Below are 22,087 nucleotides of genomic sequence, written 5' to 3'. Positions count from 1 at the left end.
TAATGCATGTGTCATCAAACAGGATTTTACTGCCCAATTAGAGCTCCCAGAGGCATTGTTGTGATACTAAAGCCAGGAACTTTTAATTTGTTTTTATCACCGCATTAAGTAAAATTTGTGCAATCCTTGATTCCTTGGCAGCAAACAGAAATGAGCGTGCCTTCCACAACTGCCCACCGAAGACAGACAGCAACACAAGCACTGCTGCTGAGCATTTGCTAGTATTTGGTCATATCTGTTCATGACTCTGCTCATCTGCTGCAGTTGTTTGCCATCTATGGAGACTAAGATTAAACAAGCACATCAGAAGGAAAATGGGAGTATGAGAAGTATGGCATGCCTCACTGCTTGGAAGAGGTTCTTTTTTCAATCTGAACTTTGTATCTTCATCACTTAGGGATTAACCTTTTACACAGGACCTGGAAATGCACAGGCAGAAGTGCTCCGATAATGACTCTTATACCATCTGCTTTTGAGAGACTGCTACATTTTTCCTTGGCAACTCCTGTAATCTTTTTGTAATTGTAGAACTACACCTTCAGTGAAGAAACTGAAATGTAGCGGTAGGCATCAGCACCATCTGACCATAAAGATTATTTCATTTCATGGATCAACAACAACAAGGGTTTTGTTTCATATTACTTCTTATATATCTCTTACTTTTACACTGTAATTTAAGGTGGGAGTAGTAGGGTTACAGGAAGATTCCTATGCACTTCACAAGGTAAAAAAGAGCAGAAATCTCATATATATTTTAATCAGAAACTAAAGCTTAAGGAGAGTAATTGGATAATATTTATTTTACTGGTAATTATTCAAAAGTTCTGAAATAGTGCAATAAATGGAGGAAATTGTTGCAAGAGTACAAAGGGCAAATAAAGCTGTGCCAGTGTTGCTTCTTAACTGGCTTGCAGCAGATAGCATTCCAGCACAGACTGTACCTGACCATGGTTTGGGAATTTACCTAAAGCCTCAGTTTGACAAGGTCTGTAAAAAAAAACAGACAGGTGCCATTTAAATCATAGACAGGTTCCAGGATTATATAGGATAATTCATACCAAAGAAGAGCCAGGCAACACAGGTAGAAAAATGTACACGCTTCTGTAGCATACCACCCAAGGGTTTGAATTCAGGGCTGGGTAACTCAAAGCAGTGAGGCTACATGCAAATCTCCCACTTCTCCATGGGTTCAAATTCCCCTTTATAGGTGGTATGTTTTTTTTTACTAAATATAATGAATTGACGAAGCTTCTGTACTCTTAGCTAAAGACTGTGAACCCAGACTGTGTAGATATTGTAATCCTCTCTTTGCCCTGTTTCTCATTTTCAAATACAGTAAGTCTGGAAAACTGATGAACACCGCATGAAACATTAGAAATTTGGGGAGGAGTGGCTTGAAAGTTGCCAAGCAGTGCGCCCAGGTAGCCAAGAAGACCAACTGCACCTTGGCTTGTATCAGCAATAGTGTGACCAGCAGGAGAAGGGAAGTGATGGTGCCCCAGTACTCAGCACTGGTGAGACTGCACCTGGAGTGCTGTGTCCAGTTCTGGCTCCTCACTACAAGGAAGACCTTGAGCTGCTGGAGTGAGTTCAGAGAAGGGCAACCAAGCTGGTGAAGGGTCTGGAGAACAAGTCCTGTGAGGAGAGGCTGAGGGAATAGGGAATGTTTAGTTTGGAGTAGAGGAACCTGAGAGGAGACCTTATTGCTCTACAGCTACGTGACAGGAGGTTGTAGGAAGGTGGGTGTTGGCCTCTTCTCTCAAGTGAACAATTATAAGACTAGAGGAAAAGCCCTGAAGTTGCACCAGGGAAGGTTTAGACTAGATCTGAGGAAGAATTTCTTTACTAAGAGAGTAATTAGGCATTGAAATGAGCTTCCCAGGGAGGTGGTGGAGTCACCATCCCTGGAGATACTGAAAAAATGTGTAGATGAGGCACTTCAGGACATGCTGCAGTGGGTGATACAGACATTGATACTTATGTTTGATTTAGGGGGATGTTGGCAGTTGGATGCAGTGATCTTCAAGGTCTTTTCCAACTGTGGTGATTCTGTGAACTCTGTAAATTACTGCCTCTAATGGCAAAAGTAAGAAATCTAAAATTTTCTTCATTGCAGCTACAATGCATTATGCTGCAGGCATAAATCTCAATCCTTTTTCTCTGAATGGGCAATATTTTATAGCTATCACTCTCCAAACAAAGCCCAATTTATTATACACACAATTTGATAGCTATGGCAGCTAACTCTAGAAGTAAAAATGTTTTCCCAGTTGACGAAGGTAAAAGCAATGTCATAGTTTAAATTGATTTCATATGATCAATAGCAAAACACAATACCTAAGAAATTACATTCATGTACTGATCAAATGCAATCATACCATTTACAATTGAATGAAGAAAAAATGGGGAAAAATTATTCCCATTACTTTAATGGAGTTCCTAATGTGTTCACACAATTCATCCATGAAGAGATGAATTCAAATATTCACAGTGTCTCTACCTTTGCCCCCTTATTTTCAGGTCATTCTGGCAGCTCTTGATGCTGCAGAAATGTTTTCCTACAAGGATTTGGATGGAACTAACAGATAAATCTTGAACTATCTCCAAGGTTAAAGGGATATAAAGGGATAAACTTATTTTTTTAATCAGATGTCTCTATGTTGTAAACGTTTTTGTCTTCATTACTAAAGCAGAAAGACATTTGAAAACTAATTTGTTTTTCAGTAGTTATGCATTTTTTTGTTTTCCACATTTTTCTCACTAGAATGAGATAGCCCATTTAAATTTTGTTTATTCTTTTCTTCATTTTGGTATGTTGGTTCCTGCATGCTAGCACCATGTTGCAGATCTGGATGCAAAGAGCACCAAAAAAAATCTTAGTAAAATTTTAATTTGTTGAAATATGTGTGAATTCATGTGTACACATACATGCGTGTATGTATGCATAAATAAACTTATGTGTAGCTGTACACATGTATATGCATGTACACATATGTATACATCTTATATTAAAAAAAATAGCCATATCTACTAGCACCTGTGTGTCAGTGGAGATGGTTTTATTGTCTCTCAGGCCCTGCATAAAGTTAGCAATCAGAACAAAATTTACCTAAAATGTATCTCCTGCAAAATGACTTATGGAGCATTAACTATGAACGCTGCTTACTTTACACATGGGCAATTTGCTTTATTAAAATAAAGGACATGTTTTCTTCTCTGGACCATCCCTACATTATCCCGTCTATCTCCCCAGCCCACTCTGCACAGGATCCTGTTTTGCTGCTACTGCTGGAATTATGATTTTAGGTTGCTTTTTTTTTTCAGTTCAGCCAGGACCTAAATTAGCAAGAGCACATCCCCCTAAGTATAGGTCCATAACCTCACTGCAAATAACAGTTTAGACAGTGCCAGCTGAGATCAATGCCCTCACTAACCAGGCTTGATGGTTTTAGACAATGGTCAGACTGACAATTGACACAGTGTCCATATACACTTTTCTCAACCCATTTGCCTAGCCTGCTGTTGCCAAAAGGGGGCTGTTTGTGTAGGCAGCTGGCAGCAAGATGCAAGTACATCTGGCAATCCTCTGAGAGTGGGCAGAGAAGGCAAAAACATCAGGTCTCAGCCAAACCCAAGATAGGATTCCAGGTAAAGCTTATGCTCTGTGTGATCCAAACAAGCTTCAGAAAAATCACCACAAGGAACCTCCTACACCAAGTGCCCCGGTTTTCCTTCCCTCTTTGAATGGTTACTCTGCTGTGCTGAGACAAACCAATAAAGCCAGGCACACAGTAAAGAAACTGAGGCGGACCCACTTGTAGCCACCAAGCAATGTGGCTACAAACCCATGACAATCACTTGATCTGCCAAAATTATCTCCATCTCCAGGGAAGACCAAAGCAAGTTCAAGACCATGGCAGAGCGATGGCAGCAGCACTGGACAGTCTCATCAGTAGATAAAAGCTAACATGCCCCTGAGAAGTTGGAAGCAACTAATCAAACATGCAGGACACCAGGAGGGAAGTGTGATACCTAGGAACAACAGAGAATAATCTAAGGACTTAGGGTCTGCTTACAGAGTTTTGGTTGTTGTTACCTCAATATCAAAGCCAATGTTTTCTAGAAAATAAAACTAAGACCTCAGTGCGTCAAGCAAAGATATCATTCAAGACACTGCATTTACACATGAGAAGCTGAGATGAGTCTCTGACCCTATGCTCCTGGTTGAAAAGAGAACTTGTACAGCATAGGTTATGCTGCTGGTATTTCACACTGGCAGGCACCATGAGGCACCACCACTGGCAGCTGATCAATTCTTTTGAATATCTGAATGGGCCACCAAAACAGCTCCGACCACACACATTGTTAGCACTTACGCTGGATGCTGTGCAACTGCTTTACAAGGAGACAAGTACTACCTCACTACCCCTTGTTATTGCTAGGTCTAGAAAAGGACTGCTTAAGGTGACCTCCTTCACAGTACCTCCACAATGGTCCTACAGGTCTAAAGACAGACAAGAGGAAGGCAGCAGTGGGGTCTTTGGTCCCCTTCAGTGAGAAAAGATCCCTCTGCACTGATGTCACTCTGCTCTTGGTGTGTGCTCAGTAAGTCAGTAATTTGTCATGAGCGTGGGCTCTATCCATACATGGCAGGCTGGAGGAGGAATGACCTCAAATTCCGCTTCTAATCCAGGGGGTGTTGCCAAAGCACAGTGTTTGAGTTTGATGCATGAAGCGCAGAGATATTTTCAGCTCCTGAATCACACTTTTGGCTCCACAGCTCAATTGCACTTCTTAGTTTTATTTGCAATTTTTCACCTTCTGCAATCACCATTGACTCTCAGAAAAAGAAAAGCTGGTACACTAAAGAAAAAGAAAAAACCAAAGGCCATATATATACAATGTTTTTTAAAAATCACCTTTATTTTAACAACTTCTATTTTATTCTCTTTCATTTGTGGAGGAGTGGAATTAAAAAAAAATTAATAGATTACTGGTGCATCACAAATGTCTGGTTTCCTTATTTCATGCACTAAATATATGCTATATAATGATGCCAGTGCATGCTTTATAATGATTTTGGTGTCCAACACAAGAATGATGAAGCAGTATGAAAAATAAAGCAGTGCAGCACAAGTAGTCAGCCTGGATACAGCTACAGGAGAACCTCTAGCTAATTACAAAAATGTTTTGCTATACTTGTCCCATGAAGCCATATTGGCTTGACCACAACTCACAAGCATAATTTGAAACTGGCAGTAATGAGAAAGCAAAACCTCATTTTACAATAAAAGGGAATAAGTTTTAATTGGCATATCCTGCCAATTACATCTGCATCACCTCTCTAGCGCTGTGGCCTGAGTCTGTTTTCACTGAATTATATGGGAAAGCTCCAGCAGACAAATTATGCAACCTCAGTCACAGCTAAGCAAGTCATTAAGCATATGCTTAATTCCATCTCTACTAAATAATGCCAACTCAGCAAAGCAAAGCATGTGCCCAAGTTAAAAGTGAATAGGTAGTATGTAGCTTTCTGTAATATGGGTTTTTCACAGACTGAAGACGTTGCACAAAACTTCCCCTGATTTCCATTAGAGCTCATCATCCTGGAAGATGCAGAATTCAGCTGCTAATCAAATTGTCACTTATGCATGTAAAGTACTAGTATTTTTAACTCCCCCATAGATTGGTTAGGCAAAAACAGTTTTTAAAAGCCATGGGATGTATCCTTAGGCTGGACACAGGCAGATGTACATACCACCCCTGGGTTGCTGGAGACCACAGAGGCAGAATGAAGTAACAGAAAAGATGAGGAAGCTACTACAGAAAATCCCCTACATCCAGAATTGCTGATTACCTGAGTCTTTTTACAGAATGAACCGTGAGCTTTCTTATCCACTGGAAGAATAATGAAAAATCTTGGGAGTTTTGATTCCTCCATTTCAATTTTCCTCCCATGGGAATGCGGAAAGGGAAAGGATAACGAGCACACTGCTTTGATAAGGAATGTGGCTCTTTGCTCGATACAGCAAAGTAACTGGGCAACCTCTTAAGTCCTCTGAAACCTCTTCTTTTAAGCTAAATTTCCTTTAGTCTTAGCAACCAACATTAATCTAACAGAGACAACTTCCAGGCAAGCACGGATCCCCAGGAGCATTCCTCGACTGCAGACAAGTGGGGAAGGGAAAGCCTCCTGCGAACAGCAGGGCTGGAACCGCCCACCGGGAATTCACGCTGCTTGCCTACCTCTGCCCTTCTTCCCTGATGAAGGGGCCCTATCTACCTTTGCATTTCATCTCAGAGATCAGGAATCAATTACCAACGCCACAGGGCTGCCCTAAATTATGCTCAGCTGCCAGAGGCTGCTTCCTCCCAAGCGGGTCTCCCAGCCAAGGGCCAAGCTCTACCTGTTCTCCAGTTCCTCCAGGCAGCCAGAGCCGGCCAGCATGGGGTCAGCCCTCTGATTTGTTCTCTCTTTGAGATTACAATCTGTCCCTGCCCCAAAGGCACGGAGAGCTGTGGAATAGTAATGTTTGCAGAAATTAAACAACCCCAGCAAAATACACATTATGCAAACATCTCTCTTCCCAGATGACACAACATGGAGCACGAAGAACAAACAAAAGCCGACCAAACAAAGCACAGAGGCATTGTGGAAAAAAAATATCATTTAGTCAAGAGCTGCTCTGCTCTCCTTACAGCCATTAGGACAGTGATAATGCTGAAATGGCTGTCCAGCCCTGAAAATTGGATAAACTGAGACGCAGAAGAGACAATTGAAAGCAAGGAGACAGACAGCAAAAATAAGGAGACAACAGATGGAAAGCAGAAATACAATGCAGCTGTAATTCTGCTAGTAACAGGCACATTTAAGCAGAGTTTGGCTTGCTTTCCTATTTTGGGGAGGGTGGGAGTTTTCTTTAAAAAAAACAACTTGTTAGCAAAACTGCTGTGTGTTCTCCCCAGATAGTTTGTGGGACAGGAAAATTATTTCTCTGTGTACCTAGGAAGGAAAGGATGCCTCTAAGAAAGGGAAAAATCCTGACAAGGTCTGGTGTCCTAGTAGTCTTAGTATTGCTTCAGGGGGAGAGGGGGTCACATCATTAAAATCTATATCCACAAGTGCAAGAGCTATTGTCAGAGATGCTGTTGGCCAGGCACCAGTCAAGGGAATTGTTCAGATCTCTCCCGTGGCAACGCAGCTTCCTCAGCCTTTCTCCTTTCCTAGCATGACTGGTACAATTAGACAGAAAAAGGGTAGTTATTGTTCTAGCAACATTCAATGGATTAATTAGAAAGGTTTTCTAGGAAGGTTTTGGTACAGTTTTGATAACACACTAGTAGAGAAAGAAGGATTTCCACACTGACCAGAGAAACAGTTGTGGCAAGACTACCTATTTTTAACGCAGTTTATTCCTAGCACTATTTCAGACACAGCATTTTCTCTCCCATCTGTTGACACAGTTGTTTTGTTTCTTTAAAGACACAGTTGTCTGTCTCTCAGGAAAAAAAAAAAAAAAAAAAAAAAAAAAAAAAAAAAAAAGAGAGAGAGAAAAGGAAAAAAAAAGAAAAGGAAAAAAAAAAAAAAGAAAATAGAACAACCCTCAATACTTGCAGAGAAAAACATAAGACTGAAACCAAACCAAGCAGTGATCTGGTCAAATGGTAATGCTGGCAAAGCTTTATGACTGAAATACATAGCAGTTCTCCAGCTGCCCCTTAAAATTTGCATTAGGTTTTGGCCTCTGTGGCATTGTAAGTACAACCGTGGGTTTTTAAAATTCAAACCTTGTACACTCAACAACTAACTAAGATGGGTTATTGATCTAAGGAGTCTAACTGCAAACCTGCCGTCAGAGTGACATACCAGTGTGCTCAGGAGCAGTGCTGCCACAAAAGGACAAAGCAAGATGCAAACGCTTTCTTTTAAAGGAAGGGAAATGTAATGAGAGCACCAAGGGGAGAAAAACACAAACCCTGAAATCTGATAATAATTAGTGCTGGTATAACAGAACAAAAAATTAAGAAAAAATTCTGACACTTGGGTGGCCAAGATGTTTTCTCTGATTTTTAATGATAGGTTTTTTTCCTCTTTGGACCACTGGAGTTCACTGTTGTGATCTCCTAGGCAATCTTTATCTCCTCCCTAAAGCATTTCAGGCAGCTTTAGAGTTTGTAGCTGGAAGCAAATAAAACTGAAGCATGGCTGAGGTGGGACCTCTGCAGATAACTAAAGCAACCTCAGTTCTTGTAGGAAAGCCTATTTGCTGGGAAAGTTGTAATATGAAAAGCTGATATATTAAAGGTCAAGACTCCAATACAGAGCAGACTCATCTGTATTGTGTTTTAATTTCTTTTTACGCTGAGAGGTGCCGAGGGACCTGAAGAGGTGACAGAAAGATAAATCATGTATGACAAACTGGAACAGAAGAAAAGGCTGTATCCAGAACAGGACAGCTCTGCTGGTGCAGCTGTCCCAGCAAACTGTACTGAGCACAGCTTTATTTCATACCAGCAAAATCTTAGAATTTGCTGGCACTGCTTTTTCCTGAGGTCCCTCTTTCCCTCAAAAAGCAAAAAGCATTTCAGTAAAAGTAGAGGTTTGTCCTAAGTGTGTCCACAATCAGAGCTTTTGTGCCAGTCAGGGATCAAGTCAAGGATCAAGCCTTTTTATGCCTTTGGTCAAGGCAGCTAGGACAGCAAAAACCTGCAAAACAGGCATTTTCTGTCTTTGATAGGAGTGAGAAGTCCTTTGTAAAGACTCCGGTGCTGGTCTCTGACACTAACAGGAATAGTACACTGGCATTCACTTTAGCAGAAATACAAAGGATCTTGTCACAGGTTCCCTGACTCAATGGGGTACAGTGTTCCCACAAGCAAAAGAGGTCTCTGGTGTGCCTGTGAGTGACTCCAGGCTGTGGTCTGTGACCCTGCTACACCACCATGCTGGAGGAGAAGGTTCATCCCCCCTCCTGAGGGCTCCTCCCCAGAGCCACAGGCAGGAGGAACCAGACACGGGCTTGGTGCTGCTGCCTTCTGTGGACACAGCCCTCTCTCTGGATGGAGAAGGGCAGACCATGAGGTACCATTATGGGAAATAATGGTACATCATATGTTCCATATGTACCAGCTCTATAGGAAAAATTATGCCAAACCAAGTGCCTCGGATTAGATGTGCAGCTTTGAGAAAATAATCAAATTCAGTAATGCTGAAAAACACAGCTGGTTTAAGATGTGTTCTAAAGGAATTTGTGGATCTGCTTTCCAGAGCTGTGTGAAAAGATATCTTCCAGGTGTGCTACAGGGTATGACCTGCTGGTCTCAATCACCCAAGTGATTTATGATTTTAACACTGTCATCTAGGATTTCCATAAGAGAAGGGGCAGTGACTTTAACATGCCCTTGAGGAAATTAAGCTCAGCAAGGGATCTGGCAGCATATTCATACACAGCTTCAGCCTGTTAAAAAGGCTTACCTGCTTACCTGCCTTACATTTGGCAATGTCTGGAGCTGTGGTCCTTGGCCACCTGGTATTATCTAACTTCTTTACAAGGTATGTAAGTCCATATTTCTGGAAGAATGGACTCAGTCCAGGCTACTATGGTTTCCACAGACAGGAAGCTTGAAGGTTTGGGATTAAAAAGGCAGGAGGCTGAAAAGAATACTGAGGACCTGGAATTAACGACCAAATGTCCTGACTCAATCATCGCCGAGACCACTGCAGCTCTGAAAAATGTAATCAACTGCCTGGAGAATAATCTCAGATAAAAGACTAGGGTTTAGAAGACAGTAGAAAGCTCCTGCAAGTATATTTACCAGACAGGCTCTGGTACACTTGTGCATTTGAATTTCAACCAGTGCTCCACAGCATCAGGTAGGAAAACACATAATATGAAAGGTTGTAGCTGTCTCATCAACTCTAGCGTGTCTCATTTAAAGGAAAACTGCTGCAGGCTAAGACCAAAACAGAAGCCATCTTCTTCAAGCCATGGAAACTGAAGGTGCTCCTGGCCCTGCTCCTTCCTGCCTGTCTGGAGGCTCACACTTCCTACACCACTCAATAGGAGTTTAAACAGAAAGTTTCAATTTCTGTATCACTACAGTACTAGATGAAACGTAAGCTTACCAGCAACCCTACTGAACTTAAGAGCTCTAAGTAACAATTGTCTATGATGTGGCACTTTACAGAAAACTTGTTACTTTAGGGCAGACACACAGTTTTATCCAGATTTTTTAGGATTTGTGAATGTTGTTGTGCACAAAGTACCACCTTGACATCCTTCTGTGATGGCCAAGATAACAGTCAGACTAAAAGACTCTGATACAGTGTACTAAACCTAACCTTCTCTAAACTACCTTTATTATTATACCCAGAGAAGTTACTAAAAAAGTTACTTATTTTAAAGACGAAAATTATTGACCTTGGAAACACAAATGGCAATTCAGGAGAGCAGAGTCTCCACTGAATTTATATGTCTGTTCCCAAAAGTCAGGTACCAGCTCACATGAAAACCCTACTGCTAAGTGACAGAAAGAGGCCTCAGGGTTGACTCAAAGTGACTGGCAGTGAAACCAGCTAAACCTGGTTTCTGGGACTGTTTCCTATCAGAGTGGACTATCTTCAAGGCCTGGTTGGTTGCTCCAGGAGCCAGACAAATGGAAAGACTGGTTTTAACCAGCCTTTGCTCTCTCTACAGTGTTCAGCAGTTGCAATTTAGTGCAGTTGCAGGCAAAAGACTAAGGGCTACAAGGCGGCAAGTTCACCGTTAAAACCTTAAGGTGTGATTCTACATTTGGGCTTCTGCTTAAAAATTAATAAAAAGCAGGAAAATAGTGAGAGGCTACAGTGACTGTAGAAAGTCCAACAGAGAAAAAACTACCCTAGGAAAGGAGCCAAGAAAGAGCATGGAAAGGAAAGTGCATTTTCTACCAGAAAAACACAACACCACTGCTAAGAAACATAATAAATCAAGGTAAAAGCTGCTCATGAGGAATAAAGGGCACAACAAAAGTAATGATCATTGAGAAACTTGAACACAATTTAAAACTAAGAAAGGTGATAAGTTAGAGGAAAAAAAAAGGAGAAAAAAGACCCTACTGAATTCTACATCTCCAAAGAGTTATTCATATTCCTACTTCAGTGTTTCCAGAGATGAATACCACTGACTCAGGAAGTTACAGCAGATATATTAAAATTTAACCAATTATATCCCAAACTGTTATCACTCTGCTTCAGAGCCTTTGTGATCAGCAGAAACCACTTAAATGATAAAAGAGCAAACATTAAAAGAAAACGGGCTATTTTATCAGTACTACTTCACAGGAGACAAGCAGAATTAGGAGATCCCAGGAGAAGGCTCCAGGCAGGCTCAGTATATCCAATATACCTAGAGTGCCCTTAGGATATGGTAAAACACTTCTCAACCCTTCTCTAAGGATTGCTTTCTAACACGCCAACCCTACAGTAGTTTCAAATGGGATATAAAGAGGTTAAGTAAACGGAGTCAGAATTTCCTTTGCTGGGGCTATTCCTTTTCTTTCATTCTGACAAGTTAAAGAAATCCCTAATTTGAACTGCAGATCCAGATTTCAGCATTGACATTCCAGGGTTTTTCCTATAATTTCATTACAAGTGGTCTTGGCAATAAGCAATTAAGTCCCCAGTGGGTTTGAGGATCCTCACAGCAACATAATTAGAAGCTTGATCCCAAGTATTGTAAAAGTCAATGGAAGTTGGATTAAACCCAGAGTTTTATTTTCCCTATGAGTGGTTAGCTATACTCATGCTTCTTCTCTTGATAAAGTGTATCTTTTGCCATTCATGGTTTTAATTACTTAACAATTGAGCTTGCTTTTGAACAATATAGTGTCATGACAGAAATTATAGAGGAATATAGAACCTGGAATATAGAACACATGCTTTCTGGGATCAATTAAAATTCCACCTTAACCACTGTGTAAGACTATCACACTACGACCTAAAGGTATGCATGTATATATATATTCATACACATGCATTGCCTTACTGATATGTAGGCCTGGCCTTCTAGACCCTTCCCTAAGAAGCAGCACAACAAACATTTGTAGGAGGAGAGGTGTAGTGCATGTGGTCATGATGACACAGAGTGTATCTCACCTCCTGTGTAATCTGATTCTCTACAATTTTATGTATTTCCTGTCTTTAAAACACGGAGACATTTTTATATGTAAAGAAAAGCTTTATCCAACAGAAGAAAACCTACTGTTTTAAGACTAAATATTCATAAGACATTTTAACTTAACACAGATTTCAAGATATTATTCATAAAGACAAACACACTATTGAGTTTATGTAATAATTTTTTGGCATTTTACATCTGCTATAACATGAAAAGTAATATTGCTAATAGTTCTAGCTAACATGCTCTAAGCACAGAAGGCTTTTTTGTCAATAGGGCTGTAATAATTCACATACTAACAGGAAGGATGAGTCAATCTGACAAGAGCTGTACCTGAAGAGAACAAAAATCACAGAAATATTTGGGTTGGAAGCCACCTTTAAGTGGGTCATCCTAGATCATCTATAATAGACACTTACCTAGTCTAGCCAGGGCTGACTCTACACCCTCCCATGGCAGTTTGCTCCACTGACCTAAATGTTGCGTAGTAGTAACCCCTTTCCAATATCAAACAGTCTAGCAAAATATTCCCTGCTGGAGCTTAACCATGGTATTTTTCTCCCTTTTATCTTCAGTAACATGTAAAAACACCTTGTCCTGTTCTTTACATCCCTTTTGCATATATATATGCAGTTAAAGCTCTGACTTACACTTCCTCCAGACCCAACATACCTAGATTTCTTTTCTCAAATACTCTGCCATCTTAATTTTGGGCTTTTCCATCTTCCTGAGGAGTCCAGTGAATTGAAGTTACCTTTTGGCTTTTGATTTTGTGGGCTGAAGTTGATTTGAAAAGTTTGCACCAAGTTTACTTAGGAATTTGTTATATGAGGCTTGAAGTTACAAATATGACATGTCACACCTCCCTGCTTGATAGTGGCATTTGTACTTACAAATTTAATACTGTTCTCTCCAGAAACACCTTCAGAAAATCACATATACAAGATCAATACACATATTAATGAAAGAATTTAATACTGCTGTTCTTCAGGAAGTGCTCCTAGAAAGATCCACCCAAACCTGAACAAGGAGTGTTACCTCCTTACATAAATGTATGTCTTCTCTATTAGGCATTGCTAGGAGTGAAGCCACATCATCACCAAGATTACTTGAGCACTTGCAGTGTCTGAAAGCTGTCAAGCCCACACTAAATTCCAGCAGCAGGAACTTAAAAGCTGCTTCTGACATGCCTGGTCAGGCTGCAGTCATGGCAAATGCACCATATACTTTGATTTTCAAATAACACCCTTCACCTGGAACATATTAATTAATGACTGGGATATCCCTGTGCTCCCAACACAAAGAAGGTCCAGGAGCAGAGGAGAAGCTGGTGGCCTGCTCACCCTTGCAGCAAGAGCCTTTAGCTGAGCTGCCTGGAGTCACACATCATACATGCGATGCACATGGTACCAAATACCCACCCATCCTAACTCTGCCAGAAACAGATCTCCTCGAGTGATTTCTGAGCAACCCATAAAGCAGACTTGGGTGGCCAAGTTCTCCATCTGTGACAGAATACCTGTGCCAGTTTCAATACCTGAGGATTTGCAAGTATTTCCCCAGGCATGCATTTAAAATACAATATTCATTTTGTGTGTCATTGTATCATAATGCATGGGCATTGAAGTACAATCTAGGAATTTAGATCAATTATTTGTCTGTAAAACAAAACAAGTCAATTTTACCAATGAAAATACATTAAAGAAAGTGATAATGAAGGGGCTCTCACACAAAGAAAAGACTTCTTTCCTTCTGTTTGGACATAAAAAAAATTGTCAGACAGAATCCAAACAGCTCACTCAACAGTTGCTTCCAATAGTTGCAATATAATAGTCATCCAACTTGTTTTCAAAATTAATACGAGGAAGGTTTGGGATTTCTAATGTTTAACTGTTTCAATAAAGAGAGGACACTGCTGATGAAGTGCCTCTGCCTATTGCCTGCGTGAGAAGTTAAAAACACACTTAACAATAGCATGGCATAAGCAATTTATATATTAAAGAGATAGCTGTAAAGTCTGATACAAACAGACAAGCGTTATGTTTTCCAATATGCAGCTCAGAAGACTGGCTTATTGACCATAAAATGAATTATATAACCCAACCTGTATTATGTCATCTGAGGCCTTGGTTAGGCCATTAACTTTTTTCTATATACATGTCTTTTTATTATTTTTAGCCCAGAAAAACTATCATCTTACATTCCTTACATAATGCTGCTGCAGTGCTAACCTGAAGCATAATGACTGTGCTCATTACAGGGTTATTATGAGTTTTGGAGCTGTCAGTTATTTCATTCGCCCCATATAAGGTAAAAAATTGTCCTTTTTGTAAAGGGAATCCCAATTATACATTTCTGAAACATTAGAAAAATGCTTAATTATTTGATTGGATTAAGAGTGTTAATGACAGGGTTCCCTCCAGCAAGGCATGCAAGCCCATGTCTCAGTGGGTGTGCAGGACATGGAGACAAGGTGCTGACAACTGAATTGCTGGATCAGGCCTTAGCATAAAATCCTAAAATCCCCTGCATCCTTGAACAAAAGAAGATGGTGCAGCATACTGCAGTGCTCATTGCCAAAGAGGTTCAATGTTTTCTCTATAAATGAAAAACTTATGCATGGTAAATTTTGATTATTCAGGCTATCTTTACTTTTTTTGATGTTTTTTGCTGTCAGTTCAGGACAGCCTATTAAAGACTGCGAAAAGAAACAGCCTTCAGCAGGAATTTATTTCTATTCCAACCAAACAATCTCAATTTCTTCCAGAAAAAGAAAGAAAAAAAAAAAAAAAAAAAAAAAAAAGAGCTAATGAACTGATTCTTTAGTTCTCAGCTAAGTTAGGTCCAACTTTTAGATGTTGCCCTTATATCATAATTATGTATTGCTGATGAGTTGAGCAGCTGCTGGTTTGTCTGCTCACTTGCTCTCTTCCCTAAGCCTGTGGGCCACTTCAGCATAGCCAGGGCTAGAGTCCTGGGCTGCAAGATCAGATCTCTCTGCTATCTAAAAGAGAAGTTATGATTTCTAATGTTCACATGCAAGGAACACCAAGGCTGAAATGAATGTCCCAGGAACAACACACACCACAGCTAAGTCTATTTCAGTGAGTTATCAGCATTTTTAATTTCCTAACAAACTAGGAAAGAAGAAGAAAGGCTAAATTTAAGGCTTAAAGATTTAAAAATTGCCAGGAAGCATCAGGCCTACTCATGAGCATAACATCCCTACCCATCCCTGCTGCTTTCAGTGCCACCTCTTTTGGGCCCAGCTGTTTCCTTCATTGCCCTCCAAGCCCCTTTTCTGGGGCCAGCAGGAGCTCTGCTCCCTGCCTGAGATGCTCAGGGGTGATGATCAAGGGAGTCTGTTCCTGCACAATCCACCCAAAACCATAACTCTAAATATATCTTCCAATTCTACTGATGTAATTTATAGACCCCCGCACAGGTACATATTATTCTTTCAAAAATATTACAGGAGAATGCTGCAAGTGATCATCATAAAAAACCCTCCATCATAATTTCATTAAAAATTAACAAAAATAAAGCATTAGTGTTGTCCCACCAACTGGGGATGGGGGAGTGTCTCATATTATTAAATTGAGAAGGGCAGCAATGGAAAGCCTTTTTAGATTGGTGTTTCCATTCTTTCCTCTTTTGCTTGGTTCAAAAGTCCTGCATAATTAATACTGTAGTACTTAATAAATGCTTATAAACCTACTACCTCTCTGCTCTTTCCATTTAATTAGGTGATTGACTTCAGGCGTACTATAAATTATAATGACAATTTAATTACTTTTTTAATGTGCATGCTTAAAAGATTTATAAACAGGAATAGAGTTGTACAATGCACTGAAAACTAGAGATACTGGATAACAACTCAAATTAGTCCCACCTAAAGTATGTCTCCAATGTCCAAACACCTGCAATGACTGGAAATTTCAGCATTTGCAGTGTCTGGTAAAACCACAGAGAATTGTGTAATTCTATCTAAATACACATGTACACCCATTTTAACTTTTTCTTCTAGCACTTGGGTATCTCATTTGGATTCATGGCAGAAATCTAAAATGGTTGCAGGGAGTAGTCTGGCTATAGACTTAAGCATCACTTAAATGTTTATAAAAATGAAACACCCTTTACCTTCTCTTAAATAAATGTAAAACTTCTGCCTCATTTCATTATAACACGATCATTGATAAAATTTGCAGGGAGGGCAAAACCTCCCTTGTTATTCCAGGTGGCACAGGCAAATCATCAAAGACAACAAATTTCATCATCTCATGACCAGAGCTTTCCAGGTCAGGAGACAGAACCGTGTGTCTGAGAATATTTCATGCCATCAGCAACACATCCTGCAAGAACTGAAGTTAGCTCTTCTGATATTGCTGTTTCATCATCTAGGACTCATTCTTCTGTCACTTACAAGAATGCAAATTATTACTACATTCACAAAGATAATAGAATTACATGCATATAAATGTATAAGAAATCAAATAAGAACCAGACCCTGTTTTTCATTTCAAACCAGTGCTCAGAAAAGTAGAAATGGCAAATTAAAAGTTATCATTTTAAATTTTAAATAGTTTAAGATACTACAAGAAGATACAACCTGCCAAAATGTCCAGACACCGCCAAGCCCTGGTCAGTCATTGAAAATAAAGAAACCATCGCTATTTTTTACAACTTACCGGTCATCAACATAAAGAGATGACAGAATTTGTTTTAAATCACCCTGTATGCTATATTGGTGAAAATTTCTCATATAAAGAAGTCATTAAAATTTGGGCTAGAGAAGACATTTTCCCATCTGGGAGCTGAATCTGCTTTGGTGAGACTACTGTCTGTTAATTTAGACGTATGAAGTATAACCGTACACTCTTGGCATAGTTACTGAGGATGCTGGCATCTCTGTAACCACCACTGAGAGAGGAAAAAAAAAGACTGGGAAATTTAAAGTGCACTAGAAAAAAAAAAATAATGAGCAATTCTGTCCTTCAAGCATCATCTATCAACAGTGTCGAACAGTCAAAAAGGAAATAAATGTAAGTATATCCAATGCCATGATAACTGCCTCTGGTTTCCCTTTACAATAAAGAAAAAAACACCCCAGCTGCTTTTCTCACTCATGCCCAGTGAAGCTGTGTGGAAAGCAGAGCAATCCCACAGCTTCCTCCTCTGTCTGTCCACCTTGTCTGGCACAGAGCAGGGCCAGAAAAGGTGCAGGTAAAAGAGGGAGGCTGTGGGGCTGAGCGGCGCGGTGAATCCCAAGGAGCTGGGATTGTTGACTGCAGCTTCTGATACCGGAGGAGCCGCGTGGGATGAGGCAACAGCTCCGGGATGGAGCCGCCTCGCATCCACCTCACCCACAGCTGGTGATGGATGATGGGTCAAGAGGGCAGCAGACTTTGGGTGCACAGCCCTTAAATACTTTATCAAAGATGGCAAAAGGCCATGTGCTACAATAACACAGCAAATACTTCCTTTTGCTGTAAAGCAGACAAATTCCTTCCTCTCTGTTGGCTAAATCTGAAGGGCTCAGAGTGTTCACGGCTCAGAGTGTGTGCGAGTTCTGTAGTCGCAAAACACGTGCATAAAAAAGCTGAAATTTCATTCTTGAGACCATTCAACTTTAAACATTCTCACAGAAATGAAAAGTCAGCCTTCTCTGTGCTGAAATCCTATGTAATCATAAATATGTAATTCTAGGGATTTATGGGGTTTATGGGCAATGAAAGAAGGCACATTTCACTCCTTTTAAACATTGAAAATGTATAATAAGAATAGAAAATATTTTTAAAACTGTGTAACTCACACAAACTTCTCATACTGAAAGGCGTTCCTGAAAGAAAAACATACTGATTTGATAGAAGTGAAAATTCCTTTAAAAATAGCAATTTTGTCCCTGGTTTAAGTGAAGATAAATAAATGTGATGAAACAAGATACTTCAATGCTAACAGTTTAACAGTATTGTTGTGCTTCCCAGTGAATTATAATTTAACAAGACATTCAGAATGAGCTGGAGTACCTTCACACCATCAAAATATCTTTATGCAAAAGAAAACTGAAGGAACACTTAAAATGTTCTGATCTAAGATATTGTATAAGAGCTGTCAAGGTTCTGTCCTAGTTTAGAGCAGAGGTAAAGTACTTTGAGAACCTTCTGCCATTTCAGTGTTCTTCCAACCAGTTTCATCTTCTGTTACTCCTTAGCAACATCTCTGTTTGTTCACCCCTCTAGATATATTTAAAACTTGATCTCACCAGTCTTAATTTGACAATATAACTTAATGCTCTAACAGTGCACAAAGCGGTGGCCTCATGTTTGGTTTCTAAAGACAGTGGCAGAAAGGAGTCCCCAAAGAAACCTCCACATCAGCTGTGACCATTTCAGCTCCCTTACCAGCTGACTATGAGCATCAGCAACAGAGGGTGACTTCGGGGCTCAGGTGCCCACCCACACAGGGCCCCAGAAGGTAAAGCTGTCATAATGGAACCACCAATTAATGGCAACAATACCTAATACTTGCTCAGAACTTTTTTGGGAGGAGTGCATTCACACCAAAGCCTTGAGGTGACTGGTGCAGATTTTCTGGCAGCACGGTGCATGGAGCGAGGTGGGAAGCTTTCCAAACACATGGTGAGAAATCTGCACCTTCCACCTCTGGGAGCATTAAGGGAGAACCAATGGGTGGTTTCTCTCCCAAAGATCTTAGAGCTACACTACAGCAATGGATGTGCATAATTTCAACCAAATGAAGTGTTACTAATCTCACCATAGATCTTGAACTTAAATGCTTCAAAATTGATCAAAACAAATGATGTTTATGTTCAGGAAATGTAAGGCCTCGGGATGGAGGTATCTCAACTTTCTTATAGTCCCACTGAACAGGTTACAAGCAGGTTTTTAATCTCTAATTCAACCAAATGTAAATTCCTCGTTAAAAAATAAATTATTTTAATAGCCATAATGTGTACTGAAAAGCTTCTAAAGCAATGAAAGCTTTTGCAGAGTCTCTAACACCCAGAAAGTAAATCTCCACATAGGTAACTCACCCTCCGAATATTTTTATTCCTTTTTCAAGCTAAGATTGACATTAACCTGCAACATATTTAAATGCATTTTCTGCCTGAACTGACAGATACTTGAGGAGCCACAGTTACATCCTAAAGAAAAACATTTTGAATATAACTTTTCAGCTACACCCACCTTCAGCTCATGGCCCAGCACTTTGCTCCAGGTAAGGAGAAGCTGACAGCCGGGCGAGGGAAGAGATGGGAAGCCATATGGAACTAGATTCAATTTTTGTATGTATTTGTGAATAGACACAAAAGAGATAAATGCTGGCATGCATAAATTCATATTTTATCAATATCTATTCTGGTACTCACTGTCAGAGTAAGTTATTCGAAAAAGGTTTTTAAAGACAAACACTAGTTTAGAGAAAAAACCAAATCCTTACAGAGACACATTTCAATACTGACTTATTCCTTGCCATGGCAAGTCCAGGATCCTGATGGTGTGAAGCAGGAGGGAGAAGCCCACTCTCTAGTTTTATCTCCCAAAGCCAAAAGGAAAACAGTGGAAACACCCAAGAGCCCAAGAAGGAGTTTCCTCAGGCCACTGCTCAAAACAAATTATCTGGGATCAGGGCCCTCAAGCAGGGGTGGGCACCCAGCCCAGCACACGGAAGACCTGAGAGTCCACGTCCAAGCTGCTCATAACGAGGGCAAGAGGAGCTGATGGTTTTGCATGCAGTATCTTGTAATGAGAAAGGCTATCAACATCACAAAAATTCACTAGTTTTGCTGCCTGTAGCTGCTGCACCTACAAATGTTCGGTTTCACTTCTCAAAGTTATTCAAATTATCCAGCCCTCATGGGTCTACAAAACTGAGCTGCACGTCTCAACACAGAAGATTTATTAAAAGACTGACTGTGCACCTGGCTGTGACAAAATGCTAAAATAAAAAATAATTAAACACACTGAACATTTCTGATGTTTGGCCTGGATGAAGTGGACATGTTTGATTTCTACTGACTACCCTAACACAGATTGTTACCTCCCCAAACTGTGATCTAAGGCCACCACACAACATGATCAGGAGGACAATGGAGCAAAAGTATCTGGGAGAGTTCCCTTATTCCATTAGTCAGAAATTGAAAATTAAAAGAGCTACTTCAAACGCTAACAGAGTGCAAAAACTCATCACTTCCTTCCACAGAAGGGCAAAAGAGCTTATTTGTAGGTATTGATCAGAACACGTGCCGTGGCAGAAAAGCTCTGGACTCTATTCACAGCTCTTAAATAGCTCTGTGCATGGACTTGGGCAAATGGTTTGAATTTTCTATGCTTTTTCAAAATAGTAATGAAAAAACATACTCACCTCAGAGAATAGAGGCTTCATCAATGTTTCTAACTCACTCTCAGCTTCTTAAGTAGACAGTCCTGCAAAAGTGCAGAGTACCATTATTTGGATTTGATTTCCTTTAAAAGATTTTAATCCTGTCTATTTCTTGTGGGAGGGAGTTGCCAGGTAGGAACAATTGAGGATGCTAAATCAGCATCCCTGCCTGGAAGCTAGTCTCAGGCTCTTGCTTCATGATTAGGTGTACATATTCCTACATTTTCCACAATACATACCACAACTCTACAAACAGGTCAGTAGGACACAAGCCAAGCAACACACATCTAAATTTGAGTGCAGAACAAAATAGAAAATTTTTGTAAGATCAAAACTCTTTTCTAAGAACCTTATTTCTTCCTGGTCACACAGTCTGGGTGCAACATGTAAGAAACAGCTTTCTGAGGCACTGCGTTGTCTTCTGAATCATTGCCATTACCCGAGAAAACCCCAGGAAGTGGTTTGGATGAGGAGCTGGACCCAACTTGCGTAGGTATCAGCTGATGTCAGAGTACACACAGCACAAAGCCCTAACAATGTGGACATTGTGAAACCAGGAATAACCTTTTCTTATCTCCTGCAGTTTGGGAAATCATTTCTAACTCGGTGACTACAAAGCTTAGGAATAAGTCAAACAGTTAATTATTCACTGCATGCTTCATAATTAATCTCCATTTCAAGCCAAATCTTTGTATGCCCATAATAACATGAAGATCTCCAGTGAGGGAAACAACAGCATGAGCTTTTGGACCTCCTTCTGCAAAGCAATGCATTTTTCCATAAACAGTTACTATTAAGCAAGGACAAAGCAACAAACCAGACAGCCATCTGTGTAAACCGATTTAAAAGAATGGTGACCTCATAAAATTTTTCAAACCAACACTCTCCATTTAACTTCTGCCACCCTGTCCTGCCCCAGCAGATGCTGGGTTCAAACAGGTCCTCAGGCAAGAACAGTGCTTCCCCTTTAGGGAAAGCTGGTACTTTAAAGCCACAGCAATTTCAAACCTGTGAAAAGAGCACGTCGATGAAAATATCCTGGCATATATGGAAGCAGGACAACCTAACTGGCAGCCCACACACCCTGGAGGGTGTTGCCACAAAGGTCTGTGCTGCATTTGCCAGCTGAGCTTCCTAGAGGTATGAGGTCAAGCAAGCACAAAGGTTGAGGCCAGCAATGATAACACAGTCCCCACTGAAGTTTCTTCATTCTCCCAACCCGGAGAGAAGCCAGCACCAGCACTGATTGCAGCCACACTGGAAAGGAAGACAATCCTGATATCCTTGGAGCAAAACTCAAGAATCCACACATAGTGCAGCTAACCTGTACACACCTGAGACAGCCACAGCATCCTCAGAGCCTTCTGCTTCTTTTGAGTTGAATCTAATGAAGCTTCGGGTAAAACATGAAAATAACATACCGAGAAGAACACCTTTAAACAGGAGCAAGTAATAGACATTCAAGGCCATGCCTTTCAGCAGTATACTTGCAGAACTGCCCTTTATTCTATTTACTGAAGTCAGAC

The 22,087-nt window shown here is 40.4% G+C and overlaps 1 protein-coding gene across 9 annotated transcripts in view; it reads right to left on the bottom strand.

The window, feature by feature from the left end:
* The window catches only part of HIVEP2 (HIVEP zinc finger 2), a 139,476-nt gene that overhangs the window by 55,981 nt on the left and 61,408 nt on the right, over positions 1–22,087 (bottom strand). For 5 of the 9 annotated variants that reach the window (XM_071740709.1, XM_071740713.1, XM_071740711.1 and 2 more), the window contains one exon: positions 20,544–20,605. The exons of 2 other annotated variants lie outside the window; for them this stretch is intronic. The gene's annotated coding sequence lies outside the window, so the exon portion shown is untranslated. Of the gene's footprint in view, positions 1–2,426; positions 2,559–20,543; positions 20,606–22,087 lie in introns of all 9 variants that reach the window. 2 more of the 9 variants (XM_071740710.1, XM_071740716.1) reach the window with 1 other exon arrangement.

Source organism: Heliangelus exortis, chromosome 3, assembly GCF_036169615.1.
Source record: "Heliangelus exortis chromosome 3, bHelExo1.hap1, whole genome shotgun sequence".
Taxonomy (NCBI): domain Eukaryota; kingdom Metazoa; phylum Chordata; class Aves; order Apodiformes; family Trochilidae; genus Heliangelus; species Heliangelus exortis.
Note: the sequence above shows the minus strand (reverse complement) of the source record. Positions and strands in the feature narration are given on the sequence as shown.